Raw genomic sequence first — 24,020 nt, 5'->3', positions numbered from 1 at the left:
CTGGTAGCTCTAGCAAAAAGATCACTGTTCTATGCTGTGTATATAAAGTGAAAGGTTTTTTTTCAGAACTGCAAACAAACCAGACCTAAAGTTTAGCAGTAGACAAGACCTATATTTTGCAGAGAATTTACCTGATGGCATCAGAGTAGGCCTTGGCAGAAGGGGGTGTGGGTGGGAAAGACCTCATGTGAAGTGTCTGAATAATCAAATATTCTCAAATTGTAAAATGCAAGTTCTTTTTCTGAATAATATCAAACACTTGTTGCTGATTTCTAAATTAATAATTATTAGTTCTCCCTAGAGCCTCATTATAACTGCTGCATTTACAGTGTTAATACTCTAGGGATAGTTAAGTGAAACATCTGATTTCCTTGAAGAAATAAATGATCTGGTTTATTCTTTTGAGTAGCAAATGGTTATTTGCATTCATGAGGAATCCAAAACTAAGATTAGAACTCCTTAATTTCTGTTACATATAAAATGGTATGTCTTACCATTGAACAGTAGCTAGATTGTACATTACTTTCTTCTATTTGTCCAGAATTACATATACCCAGCAGATTTCCCCATAAACGTTAAGGAAATAGATATGTTAAAAATATTTCAACTTGTAAATGTGCCAGAGGTGACTGCCAAAACAGGATCAGTTCTAAAAATAAAGCATAGGCTCTGTTATTGTCTGGAAGTTTGTAGTACACACAGTAGTACTCATTAGCTGGTAACCAGAAAAATCCTGACAGTCAGTCTCTGACTAGCAATAGTTTCAAAGTGTGATTCTTTAAGCACTTAACTAGGTACACTGTGAAAGCCAAACAAATTAAAAATTGAGATGGCTGCTTCACTGCTGCTTTGGACGGTGGTGAAAGGGTATGTGATGCAGCCAATTATGTGGATGATGGATAAGTCAATAGAGCAGGTTTATAATTAGCCACACAGCTGATTGATGGAAAGTAAGATTTTCTGCAAGGTTAGCAGCTAACTCCATAGTATGGTCTATGCCCCAGTAGTACCGTAGTTTGTGTGGTGAAGTGGAGCGGCCTTCCTGATACCAGCTTCAATCACATGGTTGGGATGTGGCAGTGGCAATATTGGGGCTGTGCGGTTGCACAGGTGGGACCACTGGATTGGCCCTGCCCCATATAAACAACAGTGACACCTGTGTCAGGAGGGCAGCTCCACCCCACCACATGCACTACCACCACCATGTCCAGTGTGTGTCTTTAAATGTATGTTTCACTGCAAGGAGAAAGAGAGAACATATTGGACTGTCCTAATTAATTCTGGGATGGTGTTGGAAGGCTGTATTTAAGTATGGTAAGAACAGTGGCCCACCTGTCCATCCACATTGAATCTTTGTTTCACATGGAGACTGCCATGGCAGCTGCATAAAAGCAAGAATAGTTGCCATTAGTGCAGTACTGTACTACTGATAGCTGCTTCTGCTGCCCCTGCCTGTCTTCTGGAAATGATGTTGCTATGGAGCAGCCACTTAGTGGGAGATAAGGGTGTAGATGGAAAAGGAATTGAAGGTACCATTGGAATGTGGTGGAGAGGACTGGTTCTTCACTGGTGGCAGAGGTGGGGGGGCAGAAGTGGGTGCCACCACTTGGGTTTCTGCTGTTCAAGCCTAGTGCTTCAGCAATGGGTTGGGTCTGAGTCCTCTGGTAAGCTTACTTGCTTTAGAGTCAGATTCTGCATGTTGACCAAATATGATAATGATACATATATGCAAATATGTGATATTGTTTAGTGTGAATATTCTTCAAAATTCACCTTTGTTTTTCTTTTATGCGTGAGATACATTTTCTGTTACCAACCTTGTTAGAGTACTGTAACTGCTTTTGCTCCCTGAGGAATTACAATGGAATGTTGTGGCTAATCTGTTTCTGATGTGGAAAATGTTTTTTGATAAGATAATGAGTTTGAACCAGTCTTTAGTTGAACTAGTTACCATGTTATGCTTGGAAAATAATTTCCCTGTTATCTGATTGGATGGTGCTTTCTTCTCATTTGACAATGTGTGGCAGGGTATAAATATCTTTGCTACAGGCAGCTTAATTGGGATGCACCTACTCCTTGTGGTGCATAATTACTGAGCATGTGTGGAAATGTCTTTGAGAGACAGATGTGTGGCCCTAATCAAGTGACAGGAGAAGTGAACAAGATGTCTTTCTGGTTATAATAATAATAAATATCTTGGTGTGTATATATTATGGAATATCTGAAATCTGGTGCATGTTGGCATTCACATAATAATAATTTTATTATTTATACCCCGCCCATCTGGCTGGGTTTCCCCACATGTGAATGTTGGCTCTCATGCATACTTTTGTGAATATTGGCAGGCACTGTATGCCCCTAAACTGAGGAAATACACATCTATTTTCAGACATGCACAAAATTAACCTGAAATTATCAGTAATCATTAGATACTGCACATTCACTAACACATATTTAGTTCAGTTGCATTTTCCCAAGCGAAGACTTTGTTGGTTGCATTTTCCATGTACAGTTACCTAGGAATAAGGGACCTGCTTCTGCATTAAGATGAATGGGATTGTGCTGCAGGTCATTCACTCTGAGCTAAAATTTTCATTTCTGTATTGATTTCTATAGGCAGCTGTCCTACGGTATCTGTCCTTGTGGGTCATTCAAAAGTAGCTTCTCAGTATAGAGTGGAAAATGGCCCATGCCTCTCCCATTTCAGGGCTCCCTCCTCCCCGCTAAGCAGTCAGTTATCATTCTTTGGCCACTAAGCATGCTCAGTCCTTGTTGGGTTGTTTGGGGCTGGCTTCCTCAGGGGTTTTTCTAAACAATTGTTGTACTTACGCAAACCTTGGGGTTATCCTAACTTTGCTAATATCTCCTTCATAATATGAAACTGTTGCGGTTACATAAGCTATAACACCCCAATAATTTAACTGGAAACAGGCATCAGTTGTGTTGAAAAGACATGCAGTGTAAAGAATATTCTACATTTTAGAAATTAAAAGGTATTTAGATGTCTAAACTGTGATAAACTGAGTTCCAGAGTATGAACAATCAAACAGCAGATTGGGTAGGAAAACAACTTACATGTTTACTGTTTATGTACACATGTACTGTAAAGTAATGGCAGTTTTCATTGCTCTTTGGTCATGTATATAGCTGGCAAGTATCATTACTGTTTGAGTGATACTACCTCCCTTTATTGGATGCATTTGTAAACATTTCTGCCAGAGCTGGATCTTGTAAAATTTTAATTAACCTTTTCCACGCAGGGAGCCACTTTCTAAAGCTACCCTACAGTTGCCTTACAGAGATGTGTTACAGTATAGTTCATGGATAATTTCATCTCCTGAAATAGATACATTAAAATTGTTTGATAAAATTCAGCATGAAACATATTTTATCTGTTTACTTGTTGCATATAATACATTACTATTTAAACAAATCATGTACAGATTTAAAATCTTTAAAAATGAAAATGAAAAAGGAATGTTTTAAGGTGGCAATTATACACATACTTTCTTGGGAGTAAGTCCCATTTAATTCAGTGGGACTTGTTTTTGGGTAGATATATTTAGGATTTCATGGCCGGGTAATTTTACACAGTATTGCTACAGTAAAAGAAACATTGTTTCTGACAAATGTAGAGATAGTAAAATGATTGTGTTAAGCACTCTCTTTTCCAGCTAAAAGCCATTTTGCATTTTCTAATTAACTTTCCATTCTACAAAGACATTTGAAAAACTGTTCATGGTAACTAAATTATTTGATTTGGAAAGCCCTAGAATGTATTTATTTTGTGTGTTAAAATTGGCTTGTTGAGGAAAAAGCCTTTCAACAAACCGCTAAACAAATGTGAAAAATTGTTTGTGTGTGTGTGTTTACATTAATTACAGCTTTGTTGTTGTTTAGTCGTGTCCGATTCTTCGTGACCCCATGGACCATAGCACGCCAGGCACTCCTGTCTTCCACTGCCTCCCGCAGTTTGGTCAAACTCATGTTCGTAGCTTCGAGAACACTGTCCAACCATCTCATCCTCTGTCGTCCCCTTCTCCTAGTGCCCTCAATCTTTCCCAGCACCAGGGTCTTTTCCAGGGAGTCTTCTCTTCTCATGAGGTGGCCAAAGTATTGGAGCCTCAGCTTCAGGATCTGTCCTTCCAGTGAGCACTCAGGGCTGATTTCCTTCAGAATGGATAGGTTTGATCTTCTTGCAGTCCATGGGACTCTCAAGAGTCTCCTCCAGCACCATAATTCAAAAGCATCAATTCTTCGGCGATCAGCCTTCTTTATGATCGAGCTCTCACTTCCATACATCACTACTGGGAAAACCATAGCTTTAACTATACGGACCTTTGTCGGCAAGGTGATGTCTCTGCCTTTTAAAGATGCTGTCTAGGATTGCCATTGCTTTTCTCCCAAGAAGCAGGCGTCTTTTAATTTTGTGACTGCTGTCACCATCTGCAGTGATCAAGGAGCCCAAGAAAGTAAAATCTCTCTGCCTCCATTTCTTCCCCTTCTATTTGCCAGGAGGTGATGGGACCAGTGGCCATGATCTTGGTTTTTTATTATTATGTTGAGCTTCAGACCATATTTTGTGCTCTCCTCTTTCACCCTTATCAAAAGGTTCTTTAATTCCTCCTCACTTTCTGCCATCAAGGTTATGTCATCTGCATATCTGAGGTTGTTGGTATTTCTTCCGGCAATCTTAATTCCGATTTGGGATTCATCTAGTCCAGCCTTTCGCATGATGAATTCTGCATATAAGTTAAATAAGCAGGGAGACAATATACAACCTTGTTGTACTCCTTTCCCAATTTTGAACCAATCAGTTGTTCCATATCCAGTTCTAACTGTAGCTTCTTGTCCCACATAGAGATTTCTCAGGAGACAGATGAGGTGATCAGGCACTCCCATTTCTTTAAGAACTTGCCGTAGTTTGCTGTGGTCGACACAGTCAAAGGCTTTTGCATAGTCAATGAAGCAGAAGTAGACATTTTTCTGGAACTCTCTAGCTTTCTCCATAATCCAGCGCATGTTTGCTATTTGGTCTCTGGTTCCTCTGCCCCTTCAAAATACAGCTTGCACTTCTGGGAGTTCTCGGTCCACATACTGCCGAAGCCTGCCTTGTAGAATTTTAAGCATAACCTTGCTAGCATGTGAAATTAGTGCAATTGTGCGGTAGTTGGAGCATTCTTTGGCACTGCCCTTCTTTGGGATTGGGATGTAGACTGATCTTCTCCAGTCCTCTGGCCATTGCTGAGTTTTCCAAACTTGCTGGCATATTGGGTGTAGCACCTTAACAGCATCATCTTTTAAAATTTTAAATAGTTCAGCTGGAATATCATCACTTCCACTGGCCTTGTTATTAGCAGTGCTTTCTAAGGCCCATTTGACTTCACTCTCCAAGATGTCTGGCTCAAGGTCAGCAACCACACTACCTGGGGTGTACGAGACCTCCATATCTTTCTGGTATAATTCCTCTGTGTATTCTTGCCACCTCTTCTTGATGTCTTCTGCTTCTGTTAGGTCCTTACCACTTTTGTCCTTTATTATGGCAATCTTTGTACGAAAAGTTCCTTTCATATCTCCAATTTTCTTGAACAGATCTCTGGTTTTCCCCATTCTATTGTTTTCCTCTATTTTTTGCATTGCTCGTTTAAGAAGGCCCTCTTGTTTCTCCTTGCTATTTTTTGGAAATCTGCATTCAGTTTCCTGTATCTTTCACTATCTCCCTCGCATTTTGCTTGCCTCTTCTCCCCCGCTATTTGTAAGGCCTCGTTCAGATGACTATCATATCTACTACTGTGGGCAAGAATCCCGTAGAAGAAATGGAGTGGCCCTCATAGTCAACAAAAGAGTGGCAAAAGCTGTACTGGGATGCAATCTCAAAAATGACAGAATGATCTTGATACGAATCCAAGGCAGACCTTTTAACATCACAGTAATCCAAGTTTATGCACCAACTACCAGTGCTGAAGAAACTGAAATTGACCAATTCTATGAAGACTTACAACACCTTCTAGAAGGAACAAAGAAGGATGTTCTTCTCATTACAGGGGATTGGAATGCTAAAGTAGGGAATCAAGAGATAAAAGGAACAACTGGCAAGTTTGGCCTTGGAGTTCAAAACTAAGCAGGGCAAAGGCTAATAGAGTTCTGTCAAGAGAACAAGCTGGTCATCACAAACACTCTTTTCCAACAACACAAGAGACGACTCTACACATGGATATCACCAAATGGGCAGCATCGAAATCAGATTGATTATATTCTCTGCAGCCAAAGATGGAGAAGCTCTATACAGTCAGCAAAAACAAGACCTGGAGCTGACTGTGGCTCAGACCATCAGCTTCTTATAGCAAAATTCCAGCTTAAACTGAAGAAAGTAGGAAAAACCACTGGGCCAGTAAGATACAATCTAAATCAAATCCCTTATGAATACACAGTGGAAGTGAGGAACAGGTTTAAGGATTTAGATTTGGTGGACAGAGTGCCTGAAGAACTATGGATGGAGGCTCGTAACATTATACAGGAGGCAGCAACGAAAACCATCCCAAGGAAAAGGAAATGCAATTACAGCTTAGAGATATGCAAAAGCCCTCAAAGGTAGTTTCAGTTGAAGAAGGACAATGACCACAATGAAATAAATTTAAAAATGTATCATCAAAGAGAAAAATTGAAGACGGGAACCGTTCACATTTGACTATGCCCCCTTCTTATCATGTGTCCATGACTGCAATACCATTGAGCTTGCAACCAGCCTACATTCACATGAAGGTGCCAAAGTTTTTGCATAGGCTGCTGACATTTCTGCATTTACAACATCATTTTTTTGATTTTATAAATTCCCTTGGAATTTATTCTCCTAATTCCTCTCCCCTTTCTGTTGACATCAAGGATATGTCCTATCCTTTGCAGTATTTATATTTTTATCTGTATTCATTTGTGTGTCTTTTGGCATTTCTACATAATGTCTTCAACCTTAGGTTCCACCCTCGCTGTTCCATTTACATCTCCCTGGCCTGTTTGTCTCTAGTAATTTTGCATTGAATGTGCTTTCATTTTCTATAGCACAGCTAGGAAAACTCAGGCCTTGGAAGCTGAATGTGGCATTCCAGACAATTTTCCTGGTCCTCAAGTCTCTTTCTAGGTGGTAAAGGTAAAGGGACCCCTGACCATTAGGTCCAGTCGTGATCGACTCTGGGGTTGCGGCGCTCATCTCTCGTTATTGGCCAGCGGAGCCAGTGTACAGCTTCCAGGTCATGTGGCCAGCATGGCGAACCAGAGCAGCACACGGAAACGCCGTTTACCTTCCCGCCGGAGCGGTACCTATTTATCTACTTGCACTTTTGACGTGCTTTCGAACTACTAGGTTGGCAGGAGCTGGGACCGAGCAACGGGAGCTCACCCCGTCACGGGGATACAAACCGCCAACCTTCTGATCGGCAAGCCCTAGGCTCAGTGGTTTAACCACAGCGCCACCTGCCTCCCTAGGCAGTACCTGCTCTCACGTTTCTAGGCGGTACCTGCTCTCAAACCATCCGTCTCTCACTGGCCCTGCTTTAAACCCTCCATGAATGTGTTTTCCTGTCTGGAACTTTTATTCGAACTCTGATGATGCCTTTTGCTTGCCTGAATGGATGATGGAGAGGGGTGTGTGAGTTTGTACAGAAAGTAGCCTGCTGTGCAAAAGTACTGTTTTACATTCATTGCTCTACTGTACTAGCTTTAGTCTCTGGCCCCAACTACCTCTGAAATGTGGTCCCTGGAAGGTTGATGCCAAGGGAATGTGCCCTACCCCTGCTCTAAAGCTTAATCATGAAGGGAAAAGAGAGATCTATGGAACCGGGAGAGAATGAAAACCTGGTAAGGAAAGTGGAAAGGAGCTGAAAGAGGATCCAGGAACAAAGACAAAGGAAGAAACAAAGAAAAAATTCCTTCCAAGATGGTGTTTTTCTTTTGTGACTCTTCCTGTCTGACATTCCTTTTGGGAATTGTGTATGCATGACCTGGTATTTTTATTGTGACTTTAGTCTGATGGATTATAGGTTATTGGATTTTATTTTATTGATTTATAAATAGTTTGAGGGACAGAGTAAAAATATAAACAATTTCTGGTACTTGTCTTGCCATGAACACAACATCACTGAAAATTTCCTTCTCTTCCCAATTTTCTTATCCAAATTTAATATGTTGCCTAATTGCTGCTTGTCCCTCAATAGTGTCTCCGCTTTTCATATCTTTCATTTGATACAATTAGGAGTCTAACCCACTTTGTGTTTTTCCTTCTCATGAAAAGTAAATGTTCTCTTCACTGCCCCACCTGTCTCATATATATTTCCTTGGTCAGTTATAAATTCTGCCCATCTTTCTGACATTTGGTGCTTCCACACTAGCCTATTTCTCTGGAATTGCCTTTCTGTGGCACTCACTTTTGCCAGAATGTCCGGATGGTGTCATCATTATCCCACTGCTTTTGAGTGTGTTTTGTTCTATATTTTTCATACCAGATATGTGAAAATCTTTTTGCAATAAAAATAGGATTGCATGAGTCTGTCTAATATAGACAGGCAAACCATTATTGAAACTTTAAGGGCTCCTAGCTGGTTCGACCCATTTTATTGCTTCCTGGTGATGAGTGGGTAGGAGATTAATGATGAATAGCCTATTTTTGCATTATTATTAAAATGATAGAAAATCCGTTATTAAGGCCTTCTCTTACAGGAACAGGAACTGACCTTGGGTAAATTAAGAGACGCTATTTATTAGTAATCCTTTTTGCTTTCTGTTGTGTCATCCCATCCTACACTCATCATCAGGGACACAGGTGGTAGTGTAGTCTAAACCACTGAGACTCTTGGGCTTGCTGATCGGATGGTTGGCAGTTTGAATCCATGTGATGGGGTGAGCTCCCATTGCTCTGCCCAAGCTCCTGCCAACCTAGCAGTTCAAAAGCATACCAGTGCAAGTAGATAAATAGGTATCGCTGCGGCGGGAAGGTAAATGGCATTTCCATGTGATCTGGCTTCCGTCACGGTGTTCCATTGCACCAGAAGCAGGTTAGTAATGCTGGCCGTATGACCCAGAAAGCTGCTGGCTCCCTCAGCTTGAATGCAAGATTTACGCCACACTCCATAGTCACCTTTGACTGGACTTAACCGTGCAGGGGTCCTTTTACCTTTACCTTACACTCACCATGAACTGATAAAAAGGGAAGAACCTGTAAGGAAGAAACTTGAACTTTGCTGGCAACATTTGGGCCAATTTTGTAGGAGGTTCTTGGCTACATATAGAAAGGATATTGCCGGGCAATGTGGTGTTGAACCTCCATCTTAATTTCACTTGCAATTAATTGTGGAAAACCAGTGTTTCAGCTTGACTAAAGGGCTCTACTGTTGAAGCTATACTTGTCTCTTTTCTGTTTCATTCTTTATTATAGGTTTTTATTGTATTCACTCTAAGCCAGGCATAGGCAACCTCGGCCCTCCAGATGTTTTGAGACTACAATTCCCACCATCCCTGAGTCTGACCACTGGTCTTGTTAGCTAGGGATCATGGGAGTTGTAGTCCCAAAACACCTGGAGGGCCGAGGTTGCCTATGCCTGCTCTAAGCTTTCCTTTTTAGAAGGAATGGTTTTGCTCCTTCATATCATTCCTGCTTTGATCTCATTCTCTCAACTGCAATTGTATTAATGACCTTACAAAACCTTGTAGCTCTACTTGCTTCCTCATCTCTGCTCCTGTTCTGTCGCTGTCCCTTAATACAGGTTTGTGTGTGTTCCCATGCTTTTCCTTGTTCTTTAAATTGTAATTGTTGTCAGCACCACACCTTTCTTTAGTGATATAGTATACACTTCCCACAAAGCACTTTAATAAATTTGCCTGTTTTAAAACCTTTCTTGTCCATGAAATTACCAAGTGTTTTAGTTGTGTTAATGTAGTTTATATTATTCGTTAGATCCTGATGGTGGCAGCAAATATTAAGAGAGACAGAAGTAAATTTCTCTAGATCATAACTATACTTAGAAAATGTTTAATACATTTAAATTTATTTTCTGCCCTGTAACAGAGCCAATGTGGAGATTGTCTTTTGAGGCTGCAGGATAGTAGCTAATATTTGTAATAAAGCTGGGGAATTGAAGTTTAGTGCTTTCTTGGAATTTGAGCCAGTTAAACCATATCCGTTATTGGAGTGCCTTCATATGAATTTTAGATGCCAGATTAAGTAACCATACTTTTAGAATAAAAAATATTTGATTTACTGAATAAACACAGTTCTCTGAACATAAGTATTTTCCACATAAGAGTAACAATGAACAAACATGATCAAAGGCCAGTTTTACCTTTTTTTCCAAACTTTGGTCATCAGAAACCACCAATCACATCAATATTAGCTATATTGACTCAAATATTAAGATTCCCTTGCCAATATATGGTGACAACTAAGTACCCTTCAAAATTCACCAAGTGACTCCTGGAATGTTTCTGAATGTAATTCACATTGTTTTGACAAGAAATTCCATGGGTTCATTATGAAATGTTGTACAATGTGTTCACCACTGCAAATTAATGTGCTTAAATTGATGATGGGCATTGGTTTTGTGCCCACCTTCCTGAAGTATAGCTGTGATGGGTCATCCTACAGAAGAGCTAAATATTCTAGTTAAATCTAGTAAGACAGTTGGCTCATGGTTAATTAATTTTGGCAACTGCTACTTCATGTTAATAGGAATAGGACCTGAACATCCTGCCCCACCGATTACTGTAAACTCCTATGTTCTGTCTAGAAAGTTTAAACATAATGGAAATATCTTCGTTCTACCACTGAATTATTAAAAAATAATGCCCACATGTGCAGAGCAGCATGTGTGGGATTAGATAATAAAAACATAGCTAAATGCTTAGGGGTATGGTTTGAGAAGCTGCTGTTTAGTTGGGATAAGTTCAAAGATTTTCAAATTAAGCCCACAGACATTTCTTTTATATCACATTTAATTTTAACATGCTTAACAAATCTGATCTTTAAGGTACCGTAGTGGTTTGTTCTGCTTAAAATGAGGCTGGTGGAGAGCTTTGAGCCAGCAAATTCTGAGACAGTTTGCCCAAAGGAGCTTAACATCTTGGAAACCTTCAATTCTGAAGCAATTTGACCTCAAGGGGGGTGGCAGTTCTGCTCTAACAAAATCACACCCTTGATCCAACTTAAAATTGCAGTTGTAAATATTTCCCCAGGACAGAGCTCAGAAAACCTGGGAATATTTGTACACCGACACAGAGCCAAGCCTCCCTTGAATGGTGCAAAGAGACATGCTGGGAAGAGAAAGTTCAACCTTCATGGTCTTCATCTTCTGTCCAGTCAAAGTATTGTTATTGTAGTGGGGGCTTCCAAGTGTAAAGTTTGCCATAACGCACAAGGCAAGAAAACCTTTCCTCTGCTCAAGCAGCTTCATTTCAAGGCAAGGAGCTGGTGTTGCAAGCTGTGCCCCCATCCTCTTGAGCAGGGGTCCCCAAACTACGGCCCCCGGGCCGGATGCGGCCCAATCGGCCTTCCAATCCGGCCCGCGACGACCCCCGCCGCCCGCTGCCGCCGCCCGCTCTCACGGCGCGCGGCGCAGCGGCGATCTGAAAAATCGGCAAAAAATCGCCGAAAATCCTTTGTGCGCATGCGTACGGGCCTCTCCCGACCCGGAAGAGGTCATTTCTGGTGCACTTCCGGGTCGGGGGAGGCCCATACGCATGCGCACAAGCGATTTTCGCCGATTTTTTTCCCGCCCGTGTGCGTGTGCGCATGCGCACGGGCGCGCACTCCCCCGCCCTCCGGCCCGCTGCGCGCGCACTCCCCTGCAGTCCGGCCCACCGCTCGGTAAGTCTGGGGACCCCTGCTCTTGAGGGAAGCAACATTATCTTGATATGGTGATGGCCACTAATAGTATCTCTTCCCAACTCCAACTGGTAGGGAGGGTGGGGAGAGAAACAGGAAGAAAACAAACATGGCTAAGTTCACAGTGCTAGCTTGAGGACTGCTGCCAAGCAAGTTCCTATGTATAGCCAGGAAAAGGCTTGGAACTGGATGATCTAGTAAATTAGGAACATCCCACTTCAAGAATATCCCTTTCCCTTATAAAATCACCATTGAGAATGTTGATAAAGCATTGCAAACTATTACATAACTGTACAGGCTTTTTGGTTCAAGATATTAGAACCAAGGTACAGGCTGGGTTGAAATATCATCATATAATAATTTAATTATAGTCAGTAGTAATGATATTATAAATGGGCAATGAATACTTCTGGTGGGCAATTAATATATCATGTGACACTGTAGCCTCAAGCAGCACATAAGTCCTGCATGTTGTTATAGAGTCCTTGCTTTGTTTGACTTAGCCATGTCAATTACACCTTGCATTCTGTTATATAGTTATTGTTCCAAAATGTATTGAATATCCATTTAGTTCTGTCTTTCTGACAAAAGATATGTGAAATGAAATAACAGTTGACTCACTGCTTGTGCGGGGACTATGTTTCAGAGAATTGCACATAAAGCTGAAATCACATATAGTCAGAATAACCCCGGAAGAACACCCACACTCACACCGTGGAACCACCCCTACATTCCCAGAGCTGGCTCACCAAGAGAGCCTTGTCCTTCTGCCCCTGCTTTGCTTACTGAGTTCTAGGAGGCTCTCATGAGCTCTCATGGGAATCTAGATCCTAGAGCCTACAGCCTGGTGAGCAAGGTGGAGAGCTTAACAGCTGGGAAAACCTGGCACAGAAAGAGCTTTTAAGCTCTTCACCTTGCATGCATTTGCTTCATGCAATTTTAGCTGGTCAGCCGCCAAGCATATAAAACTGTGCTTGTGCATGTTGCGAGTCAGCTGTTGTCAGAAAAGGACTGCGTTACTACACAAAGAATTGATTGCTAAGAGGAGAAAGTTTAAATAGCACTCAAACTGTAGCACATCATTTATCTAGGTCATCCCTATGGAAAGGACAATTTGAATTGAAAATAGAAAGATTAATTGTTCTGAGGATTATTTTGAAGAGATCTATGAAGTACATAAACTCTTTGTGACATTATGAGTATTAATTCTTTAGACCAGGGTTTCTCAAACTGCTTAAAGCTAGTTTAATTCTCATATGCACATGTACGGTATGTGTACCTATATGTGCCTGCACACATACCCCTCAGCTAGTGTTAGTTATGTCAGTTTAAAGGAAAAGGCAGATGAACTGGCATGATGGGAGGTTTCTTCAAGCTGACCAGGAGGGACAAATTTTGTCTAAAACTGCAGGTATGGCCACATTGGCAAACCTATATCTGTCAAAAGAAGAGATGAGGCACATTTCTGCTTTTGTACACTCAACAGTATTACTTTATAATCTCACATGAAGATATCTGCTAATCAAACTTGGCTTCATAGCTAAGGGATTCATTGCTTTTACAAAAAACAGAACTGATGCCCTTAGGCAAAGCTTTATTCTTTGCATTTAAGATATTTAGGATTGTTGGCTTGACTTAAAATAAATTCATCTTTGATTTCTGGTGCCACACTACTTAATGTTCATGACGATGTATCTCCCAGATTTTATTAGAATTTCCTTACAACTCCATCATAGCATTAGGCTTTGTGATTTGCCAGAATAATCCTCATACATGTGCATTCCTATGCAACATGCTCCGGAATGCATCTCAAAATGGATAAAAATTGATCAAATTTTAAAAAATTTAAAATAAACAATTATACTTTTAAACCATTCTGGTTTAAAATAAGAACTGATTTAATATAGAAAAATGTGTAAATAATAATAACAACAATAATAATTTATTATTTATACCCTGCTCATCTGGCTATGTCTTCCCAGCCACTCTGGGCGGCTTCCAACAAAATATTAAAATAAAATATTCTATTAAACATTAAAAGCTTCCCTTAACAGGGCTGCCTTCAGATGTCTTCTAAAAGTCTGGTAGTTGTTTTTCTCTTTGACATCTGGTGGGAGGGCGTTCCACAGGGCGGGTGCTACTACCAAGAAGGCCCTCTGCCTGGTTCCCTGTAACTTGGCTTCTCGCAACGAGGGAACTATACAGTTTTCTTGACCTTACAGGTATGGGTAGTAGCTAGATACTAAAATTACTCAATTTAATCAAATCATTATATTTCAGTCCATAAATCCCAATTTATCAGTGATCTGTAATAATACTGAATAATCTGTTAAAACTTGTTGCTACATTTAACTCCTGCACTAAAGTAGCCAAGGTAGCAAGGATATGTGTTTCAACTTCTGACATGTTAATTGTTTTGAACAGGAAGGAACAGTACAGTCTAGCACTTTTTCTGCAACTGGTATGGATTTATTTTTCTCTCAGGGTTTATAATTAGTCATAGCAAAACTGATCATGGACCAATTAGTTGACACTGAGTTCCTCCTCTGTGTTAATGATTTATTCTCCTGTTTCTTACTACTGAGCTCCTATGAAACTAGGAAGACCTTTGGTGGTGGAATGGTAATACAGTAAAGTATTTTTAGGAGCAAAGCCATTTCAAGAGCAAACCTCAAAATCAGTTGGTCTCTCCCGGAAAATTCTGGAGGAAGCCTCTTGGATGCCTCTTCTGAAGGGGCATCACTAGCCAGGCTGGGACAAGATAAATGCAGTAGCTTGAAAATAATCATAGTATGTAGAAGCAGCAATGGTGCAATTTTTTTAGCCTGTATTGTGACTGTGGCCATGTGGTGAAGTCTCTCTGAACAGGTGAAAGTAGCCTTAGATATTTGTATGACAATTTAAAAAAATCTCAGAACCATGTACATTCAGTTGTTAGCTACTCACTAAAACAGTAGAGGGCATTCTTCGTCTGTTGTAACTCTTACTGTCTTGCTTCAAATAAAAAATTGCTGAATGCATTTTCCTGGCTAGATCTATATGTTTCTTTATTGCGTAACACTCTTGGTGCTGTACAGACAGCATCAGCTGGGAATACAGGAGATCCCCTCCTCAACCATGCACTAGGAAAAACAATTTTAAACTAAACTCACAGGTGCTGAGATGACTTGCATGGTGAATGTGGTCCTACCAGGCACACTTGAGTAGCTTGTGTCTGTTCTTCTCTTCCATTTTATTGGCTTTGTACATGACCACTACCCATTCCCTATTGCCAACACATGTTCACCACCTTTAAGTCCTTGCCGGAAAGGTGGGGTATAAGTGTAATAATGAATTAATAAATAATGAAGAACAACCCCTTCTGGATCAGAGCAAATATCTGTCTTGTGCAGCATGCTGTTTCTCAGCAACCAGCCAAATAGAGGCTTCTCCAATTCCCCAAAAAGGGCCATTCTCTTGTTTCCCAACAACTGTTGTTCAGAAGGGTACTGCCTCTGAGTCTGAAGGTTCCAATAACTAAAAAGAGAAAAGAATAATCTATGGTCAAAAGTGGTCTGTTGGAGCCTCTACAGATGAAAGCAAAGGCCCATGACAGATAAACAAAGGCCAGGTCAAGGTGTTTTTGAACTGAGTCTTTATACATATGATCTATTAGCACATAAACATATATGGTTGCTTTGGGAGCTCTCCTTCACTGCAGTTGTTGAATTTCTTTTGAAATAATGAGAAGTTTAAAAACAGCAATGCGATGACATGGTGAAGAGCTATTGCAAAAATTGCAAACCAAAAACCCTCAATAGCCACGCACATGCCACCCACATCTATATAGACTTTGTGACTGCCACTGTTAAAGAAGCAAAGTAAATGCACAAAGATGTGTGCAAGCACAGCTTTGTTTATTGTGAGCACCACAACATTTTCCATGCTCTGTTTGGGTTACGGTAAATACATGGTTTATTTTGCAGCTGTATTTTTACTGCAAGGCCCACACCAAAAATTTGTGTGTGTGTGTGTGTGTGTGTGTGTGTGTGTGTGTGTGTAATTATTCCTTCTGAGATACTGCATGATAATAGTATTGTATATCGTATTTTATAGTTTATACAGATGCGATGTTGTGTATTTTAATTAGAAATAGTTGTTTACTAGCAAAACATATTACAGAGTTCAATTGTAGCAGGAACTACAGTGAATAAAGATACCACCTGGGCTTTTTCAGTGTCTATCAAGCCTATGCAAACAAATTTACCTCAACTGGTCCTTGAACTAGCCTTTTTGATGTGGCATCTCATAGCAATACTATCTTCTGTTATTTCAAGTTACCCATCCACATGCAAAATTTTAGGATTTAGTCCAAGGCCTAAGTTCAAACCGTCCTCCAGTTATAAAAACCACTGCTTAACATTCACTATCAGCACAGCTATCCTCTAATCCAGATGCTCCCCAAGCTGGGTTAAAATTGCTCTGCCCCTCTTCATCTAGCGTTTCAATGTTAGTATAAGGCTAAATTATAAAAGAATTTTAAAGCAGTGACATTTTGTATGCATTATTATTAAGTGTTTATAACCCACTCAGTATTTCAATCCCAGAATGGGGCACAATGAAATGAAATACAGTAAAAAGATAGTTACAGATAGGTAGCCGTGTTGGTCTGACGTAGTTTACCTTAGAGACCAACTAAATTTGTTATTGGTATGAGCTTTCGGTATCTGAAGAAGTGTGCATGCCCACGAAAGCTCATACCAATGACAACCTTAGTTGGTCTCTAAGATGCTACTGGAAGGAATAAAAAGATAATGTATGAAAATTACAGAATCCATAAAACAAATCCAATAAATAACAAATAATTATTACTCCATCACAAAACTAAGTAGCAATGGGCACAACAATTAGAATTACAAATTAAACAAATACCTTGGAAACGAAAACAGGGCATATAACCAAGTAAAACAACTGACACACGAAGCTACATTGGATGGGCAAAAAACACTGGGCTAGATGCAGCCTTTCATCTATAAATTGTTGGAATTTCTGTTAATGTATTTGATCAGACAGAATGTCTTATTTAAAATTCACGTACATGCATGGACACACAATTCTGCAATGTATTAACCTTGCATTTCCCCCCCTCACCATGGTAATCATGTACAGTGGTCTTCCAGGCTGTTAAAATAAATGATTTTGTTAATTTTTGCTGGTGTGTATTTCTTTTTGCCAAGCATTTGTTTCTGGATTTTGTTTCCTCACTGCTAGATCTAGATTATTGTAGCCAAAGCCGTGGATATAAAATGTCCTTTCTTCTCCTTCAGAATAATTTTGGTTTCAGCATATGTGATTTCTCCATTGAAAGGGTTCCTGGGCTTCTATCTCCAATACCTCTAAGAAGAGGAGAGAATGATTGTGTGAGGCAGATGCCACACTGCTGTTCTGTTGCCTGGAAACAGGTGCTTGGTTACATGGTTAGTGATTGTCATGCATTCTTTCTCTTCTACATTTAAAGCATTTCACTTCTGGAATGTAAGATTCACAAACATAGTTAACATTATCCAAGAGCTGATTGCTGACCTGCAATTGTTTTAATACATAGGCTTTGGTCTCTGGCTGTTAAGTATAGGTGTAAATGATAATGTTATCGGGAGCTAGGTTCTGTACGTTAGTTGGATGTGGACTTCATCTATATATTGATGGGCGACTACTGCAATTTCATTTAAGCCACTTTCATTTGTCCACAAAAAAGAGGAACAAGCATACTTAATTTAAAAAATTGTACAGTAAATTAATTTTTCCCTATCATTTTTTTCAAATTACTGGAAACTCATGCATGAGATTGCTCAAAATATATTTTGATTGAACATAGAAAGTTGCCTTATTTGTGTCATATTGTTGGTCCATTCTGGTCAGTAAAAAAAGAAAGAAAGAAAAATAACCCCTGTCCGGTTAAGTCCAGTCAAAGGCGACTATGGGATGCGATGCTCATCTCGCTTCACACCAAGGGAGCCGGCGTTTGTCCATAGACAACTTTCTGGGTCATGTGGCCAGCAAGATTAAACCGCTTCTGGCACTATGATGCGTGCCAGAGTGCACAGAAACACTGTTTACCTTCCCACTGCAGTGGTACCTATTTATCTACTTGCACTGGTATGCTTTCAAACTGCTACGTTGGCAGGAACTGGGAAAGAGTAACAGGAGCTCATTCCATAGTGCAGATTCGAACCGCCAACCTTCTGATCGGCAAGCCCAAGAGGCTCAGTGGTTTAGATCACAGTGCCACTTGCTCCCATCTTTGTCAGTATACAGTGACAGGCAGTGGCCCTCCAGCGTTTCATGGGACACTTGCAGCCCTACCTGGATTCAGCACTGTCACTGGAGGTTCAGGTGGCCTCAGTGGTTAGAAGTGCCTTTCTTCAGCTCTGGCTGGTTTGCCAGCTGTGACCTCTTTTGGACTGAGATGACTTGAACACTGTACTCCATCCTGTGATAACTTCTGGATTGGATTTTTGCCATGTTCTGTATGTACAGCTGTCCCCTTGAAGATGACCCGGAAACTTCAGTTGGTCCAAAATGCAGTAACCAGATTACTGGCTGTGGTTCCATTTAAATCTCATACAACTCCTGTTTTAGAACAGCTGCACGGGTTGCCATTTCATTTATGGTTCTAATTCAAGCTACTCACATAAATGTTTAAAGCCCTAAACCACTCAGGCCCCAAATATCGGAAAGATCAGCTCCTTCACTACATACCCTCTTGGGTGGTGAAATGAGCAGAGGGGGCCCTCATGGTATTTTACCTACCCCCAGAGGCTTAGTGGGTGGAAACCCAGGAGAGGGCATTCTCTGTGGTGGCCCCTAAACTGTGTAACTTCCTCCGCACAGAGGTGTGTCTGACACCTTCATTATACAGCTTGTGGAGAATGATTCAGACATACCCTTTACTCTGGCCTTTGACACTTCAGGACACTCCTTATTTTTGTGGTTGTAGGTTGTTTAAAACTGTTTTAAGTGTTGTGCTTTAAGGTTGTAACCTACCCTGGGACCCTAGGGTGAAGGGTAGGTGGGGATAATAATAATAATAATAATAATAATAATAATAATAATAATAATAATAATAATACTTGGATATGCCGGGCATGGAACCTGGGACCTTCTGCATGTAAAGCAGATGCTCTAATACTGAGTTATGGGCCTTCCCTAAAGCAGTGCTATTTATTGATACCTGGGAAAGGTAATATTCTCTCAAGTAAATTTGTATTAATTTCTTTACCTTTTTTACATGTTATATGTATGCATGCTACCCCCACTTCTATTTGGTTAGTCTTTAAGTGCTTTTTCTGATGGTACTCAAGGTTACGAAGTACCGGCACCTTTTTTCCAAATGTTAAAGCACTTACTGTAACAACTTCATGGTGAGTTAACCGGCACTGGTCTTTAGGGCAACTCCTTCAGGCATATATTTTACAAGCTTTATCTGAAGATGCATGCAAAGTTTCACAGTGAAGATTCATATCCTTGATAAGCTTCCAGAAATACATAAACTTTCGTTAAATATGCACACATATCTTAAAATGAATGTATAAAAATAGTATTAGAACAGTGTGACCATTCTGTCCACACTGATCAGCTGGATGGAGTGGGGAGCTGAAAGCCAAGAACATGGGAAAACATTTGAAATCAGATTAAATGTGTGTTGATTTTCAATTTCTAAGGTTCAGATTTTCTCCTCAGTTGTGGATGTTTCATTATCTACAGATACAGTGTCAGTGTGTCATATTACTACTATTTGTATATTGTTAAAAGGGTGTATCTGCATCTTTAATTTTATGATTATTCCTTCCTTATTGCTGTTGATTCTGGTGCCAGTTTTATGGATTCATTTGCATCACCTGGGTACAAAATGTCTTTTTATTTCCTTCAGTTCTATGTTCATCTGTTAGAGATTCAGTATAGAGGCTCAGAGAAGACCAAATGATTGCCCTCCTATTAATACACATAAGTTAGACCACAGCGCACTGCAAACTGAGTAGGAGTAAAAACATGTAATTATTACCGTATGTGTGAAGGGGGGTGCCTTCCTATGTGTTTTTGTACATGAATAACTGATTCTATCACTTTAAAAAGTGATAGATAAAATTATATCTGATGATTTTAAAAACTTTTTTGTCCCTAAGCTTTCCCTAAATAAGGCCATGTAATGATTCTTCTGCATAAATGATTGTTTTGGAATAAAAGAGGGAAAGGGAAACAGTTGGAATACCAAATGTAGTTTGTAAGTCTTGCACTGTTGCTCACTGCTCTCACTTACTGTGTTACAATTAGATGTTAAAAAGTGATCCAATATGTACCTCCACATGGAGTCATGTGAGGATTAGTAATCTCTTTATTTTTCTGTGAACAGGGTCAGTAGTCATACACCTAGGAACAGATTCAGGTAGATAGCCATGTTGCTCTGACGCAGTCGAAATAAATAAAAAATTGTCCAGTAGCACCTTAAAAAAGGTAAAAGGTAAAGGACCCCTGACAGTTAAGTCCAGTCACAGACGACTCTGGGATTGCGGCACTCATCTCTCTTTAAGGCCGAGGGAGCCGACGTTTGTCCACAGACAGTTTTTCCGGGTCATGTGGCCAGCATGACTAAGCCACTTCTGGCGCAACGGAACACTGAAACCAGAGCAGCGCACGGAAACACCGTTTACATTCCCGGCAGAGGAATTATCTACTTGCACTTTTCGGTGTGCTTTCGAACTGCTAGGTTGGCAGGAGCTGGGACCGAGCAAGGGGAGCTCACCCCATGGCAGGGATTCAAACCACCGATCTTCTGATTGGCAAGCCCAAGAAACTCAGTGGTTTAGACCACAGCGCCACCCGCGTCCTTAGAGACCAACTAAGTTTGTTCTGGGTATAAGCTTTCATGTGCATGCACACTTCTTCAGATACACTGAAACAGAACTCACCAGACGCTTATGTATAGTGGGAGGGTGGGATGGGGGTTTTCAGAAAAAACCATCTCCTACTATCCTCCTGAGAAAAACCCCACCCCACCCTCCCACTTTATATAAGGGTCTGGTGACTTCTTTTTCAGTGTATCTGAAGAAGTGTGCATGCACACGAAAGCTTATACCCAGAGCAAACTTATTTGGTCTCTAAGGTGCTACTGAACAATGTTTTATTTATTTCACCTATGAACAGAGTTAACCTCAGCCAGTAGTCCTGTTCACCAATGAATCCAGGAAATGCCAATGTCCCAGTACACCATTTTCATATGCAGGCACAATTCTTTTTAAATGTTCCATTCTGCTACCTATGAGCATATAATGTTATATGGCCATAGAATGTTATGTGATAACTGGGTCTTTTTTATAGATTGCTTCTTTTCTGCCCCTTACGGCTCTTAATCATATCTTTCTGAAATCTTTACCTAAAACTTTGGTTGCTATCACTTTCAGTTTAATACATGAGATTTAAAGATTTAAGATTTAAGATTTAAAAGGGATATGTACAAAAAATGGAAAAGGGGGGAAATCTCCAGAGAGGAATTCAAACAAATAGCCAGCACGTGTAGAGGCAAAGTCAGAAAAGCTAAAGCACAGAATGAACTCAGGCTCGCCAGAGAGGTTAAAAGCAACAAAAAGGGCTTTTATGGGTATGTCCGTAGCAAAAGGAAAAACAAGGAAACAGTGGGGTCACTCAGAGGAGAAGATGGTGAAACGCAAACAGGGGACAGAGAAAGGGCAGAACTCCTCAATGCCTTCTTTGCCTCAGTCTTCTCCAAGAAAGAAAACAACGCCCGACCTGAAGAATATGGAGCAGATGATTCAGCAGGGGAAACACAGCCCAGAATAAGTAAGGAGGTAGTACAAGAATACTTGGCTAGTTTAGATGTATTCAAGTCTCCAGGGCCAGATGAACTACATCCAAGAGTATTAAAAGAACTGGCAGAGGTGATTTCAGAACCACTGGCAATAATCTTTGAAAATTCCTGGAGAACAGGTGAAGTTCCAGCAGACTGGAGGAGGGCAAATGTCCCTATTTTCAAAAAGGGGGAAAGAGAGGACCCAAACAATTACCGCCCAGTCAGCCTGACATCAATACCAGGAAAGATTCTAGAGCAGATCATTAAGCAAACAGTCTGTGAGCACCTAGAAAGAAACTCTGTGATCACTAAAAGTCAGCATGGGTTCCTGAAAAATAAGTCATGTCAGACTAATCTGATCTCATTTTTTGACAGAATTACAAGCCTGGTAGATGAAGGGAACGCTGTGGATGTAGCCTATCTTGATTTCAGCAAGGCCTTTGACAAGGTGCCCCATGATATTCTTGTAAAGAAGGTGGTAAAATGTGGGCTAGACAATGCTACCATTCAGTGGATTTGTAACTGGCTTACTGACCGAACCCAAAAGGTGCTCATCAATGGCTCCTCCTCATCCTGGAGAGTAGTGACTAGTGGGGTGCCACAGGGTTCTGTCTTGGGCCCAGTCTTGTTCAACATCTTTATCAATGACTTGGATGATGGGCTTGAGGGCATCCTGAGCAAGTTTGCAGATGACACCAAATTGGGAGGGGTGGCTAACACCCCAGAGGACAGGATCACACTTCAGAATGACCTTAACAGATTAGACAACTGGGCCAAAGCAAACAAGATGAATTTTAACAAGGAGAAATGTAAAGTACTACACTTGGGCAAAAAAAATGAAAGGCACAAATACAGGATGGGAGACACCTGGCTTGAGAGCAGTACATGTGAAAAGGATCTAGGAGTCTTGGTAGACCACAAACTTGACATGAGTCAGCAGTGTGATGCAGCAGCTAAAAAAGCCAATGCAATTCTGGGCTGCATCAATAGGAGTATAGCATCTAGATCAAGGGAAGTAATAGTACCACTGTATTCTGCTCTGGTCAGACCTCACCTGGAGTACTGTGTCCAGTTCTGGGCACCACAGTTCAAGAAGGATACTGACAAGCTGGAACGTGTCCAGAAGAGGGCAACCAAAATGGTCAAAGGCCTGGAAACGATGCCTTATGAGGAACGGCTTAGGGAGCTGGGTATGTTTAGCCTGGAGAAGAGAAGGTTAAGGGGTGATATGATAACCATGTTCAAATATATAAAAGGATGTCATATAGAGGAGGGAGAAAGGTTGTTTTCTGCTGCTCCAGAGAAGCGGACACGGAGCAATGGATTCAAACTACAAGAAAGAAAATTCCACCTAAACATTAGGAAGAACTTCCTGACAGTAAGAGCTGTTCGGCAGTGGAATTTGCTGCCAAGGAGTGTGGTGGAGTCTCCTTCTTTGGAGGTCTTTAAGCAGAGGCTTGACAGCCATCTGTCAGGAATGCTTTGATGGTGTTTCCTGCTTGGCAGGGGGTTGGACTGGATGGCCCTTGTGGTCTCTTCCAACTCTATGATTCTATGATTCTATGAAATGCTGTAATGAGTCTTGTACCAAATAGTTTGTGTACTACCAAACCCGGAAACGCAGCTTACTTGGAAGGTTGCTAAACATCACAAACAAATGCTTATACATCAGTTTTCTTAATCTCTTTCAATAATCTTTGAGTGAGTTAAAGAAAACCAAGTATCTTAATAAAAATAGCAATAGGGGTGGGAGGAATTGTGTGTGCAGTACTTGCAAAAGAGCTTACTATAAGGAAAGTGAAGTCCTGGTACTAATAGCAAAAAATAAATAAATCATGTTTTTGCTTTTTTTGCCATTTGGCATGTTGACTCAGAGAGAAAGTCCTCAGACAATTTGTTTGTTGTGCTTGGATCATCACGGGGTCTATTAGATCATCTAATTGAAAAGAAACTACTTTGTTATGCTGGCACCTCTCCAGTAATTGTTTGTGCCAGAGCCAAAAAAAAAAAAAACCCTGCCTGTAACAAAAGTCTACTGCATAGCTTTTAATTGTGATCCTGGGTTCTGATGCTGAAGCAGTTCAGATGGAATACCAAAACATGGTTTAGACATTACATGTCCTAGCCTTGGGTTTGCATATTTCTGGGGTTTGGTCTTGCTTTCCAGTTCTGGTTTGCAAATCAACTCCAAACCAATGTTTGAGTGATATCACGAACTGTGGTTTGACTCTATCAAGGAAAGATGAGAGAGGAGCAAAGTACAGCAGCCAGTGTATCTGGCCTGGTTGATCTTGTTGGCTTATCAGTGAG

The 24,020-nt window shown here is 40.7% G+C and overlaps 1 protein-coding gene across 1 annotated transcript in view; it reads left to right on the top strand.

The window, feature by feature from the left end:
* The window catches only part of GNAL (G protein subunit alpha L), a 119,592-nt gene that overhangs the window by 1,669 nt on the left and 93,903 nt on the right, over positions 1-24,020 (top strand). The window lies entirely within an intron of this gene.

This window comes from Zootoca vivipara, chromosome 8 (genome assembly GCF_965207765.1).
Source record: "Zootoca vivipara chromosome 8, rZooViv2.hap1.1, whole genome shotgun sequence".
In the NCBI taxonomy this organism is placed as follows: Eukaryota; Metazoa; Chordata; class Lepidosauria; order Squamata; family Lacertidae; genus Zootoca; species Zootoca vivipara.
The sequence above is the reverse complement of the archived record's forward strand: the minus strand, read 5'-3'. Positions and strand labels throughout refer to the sequence as shown.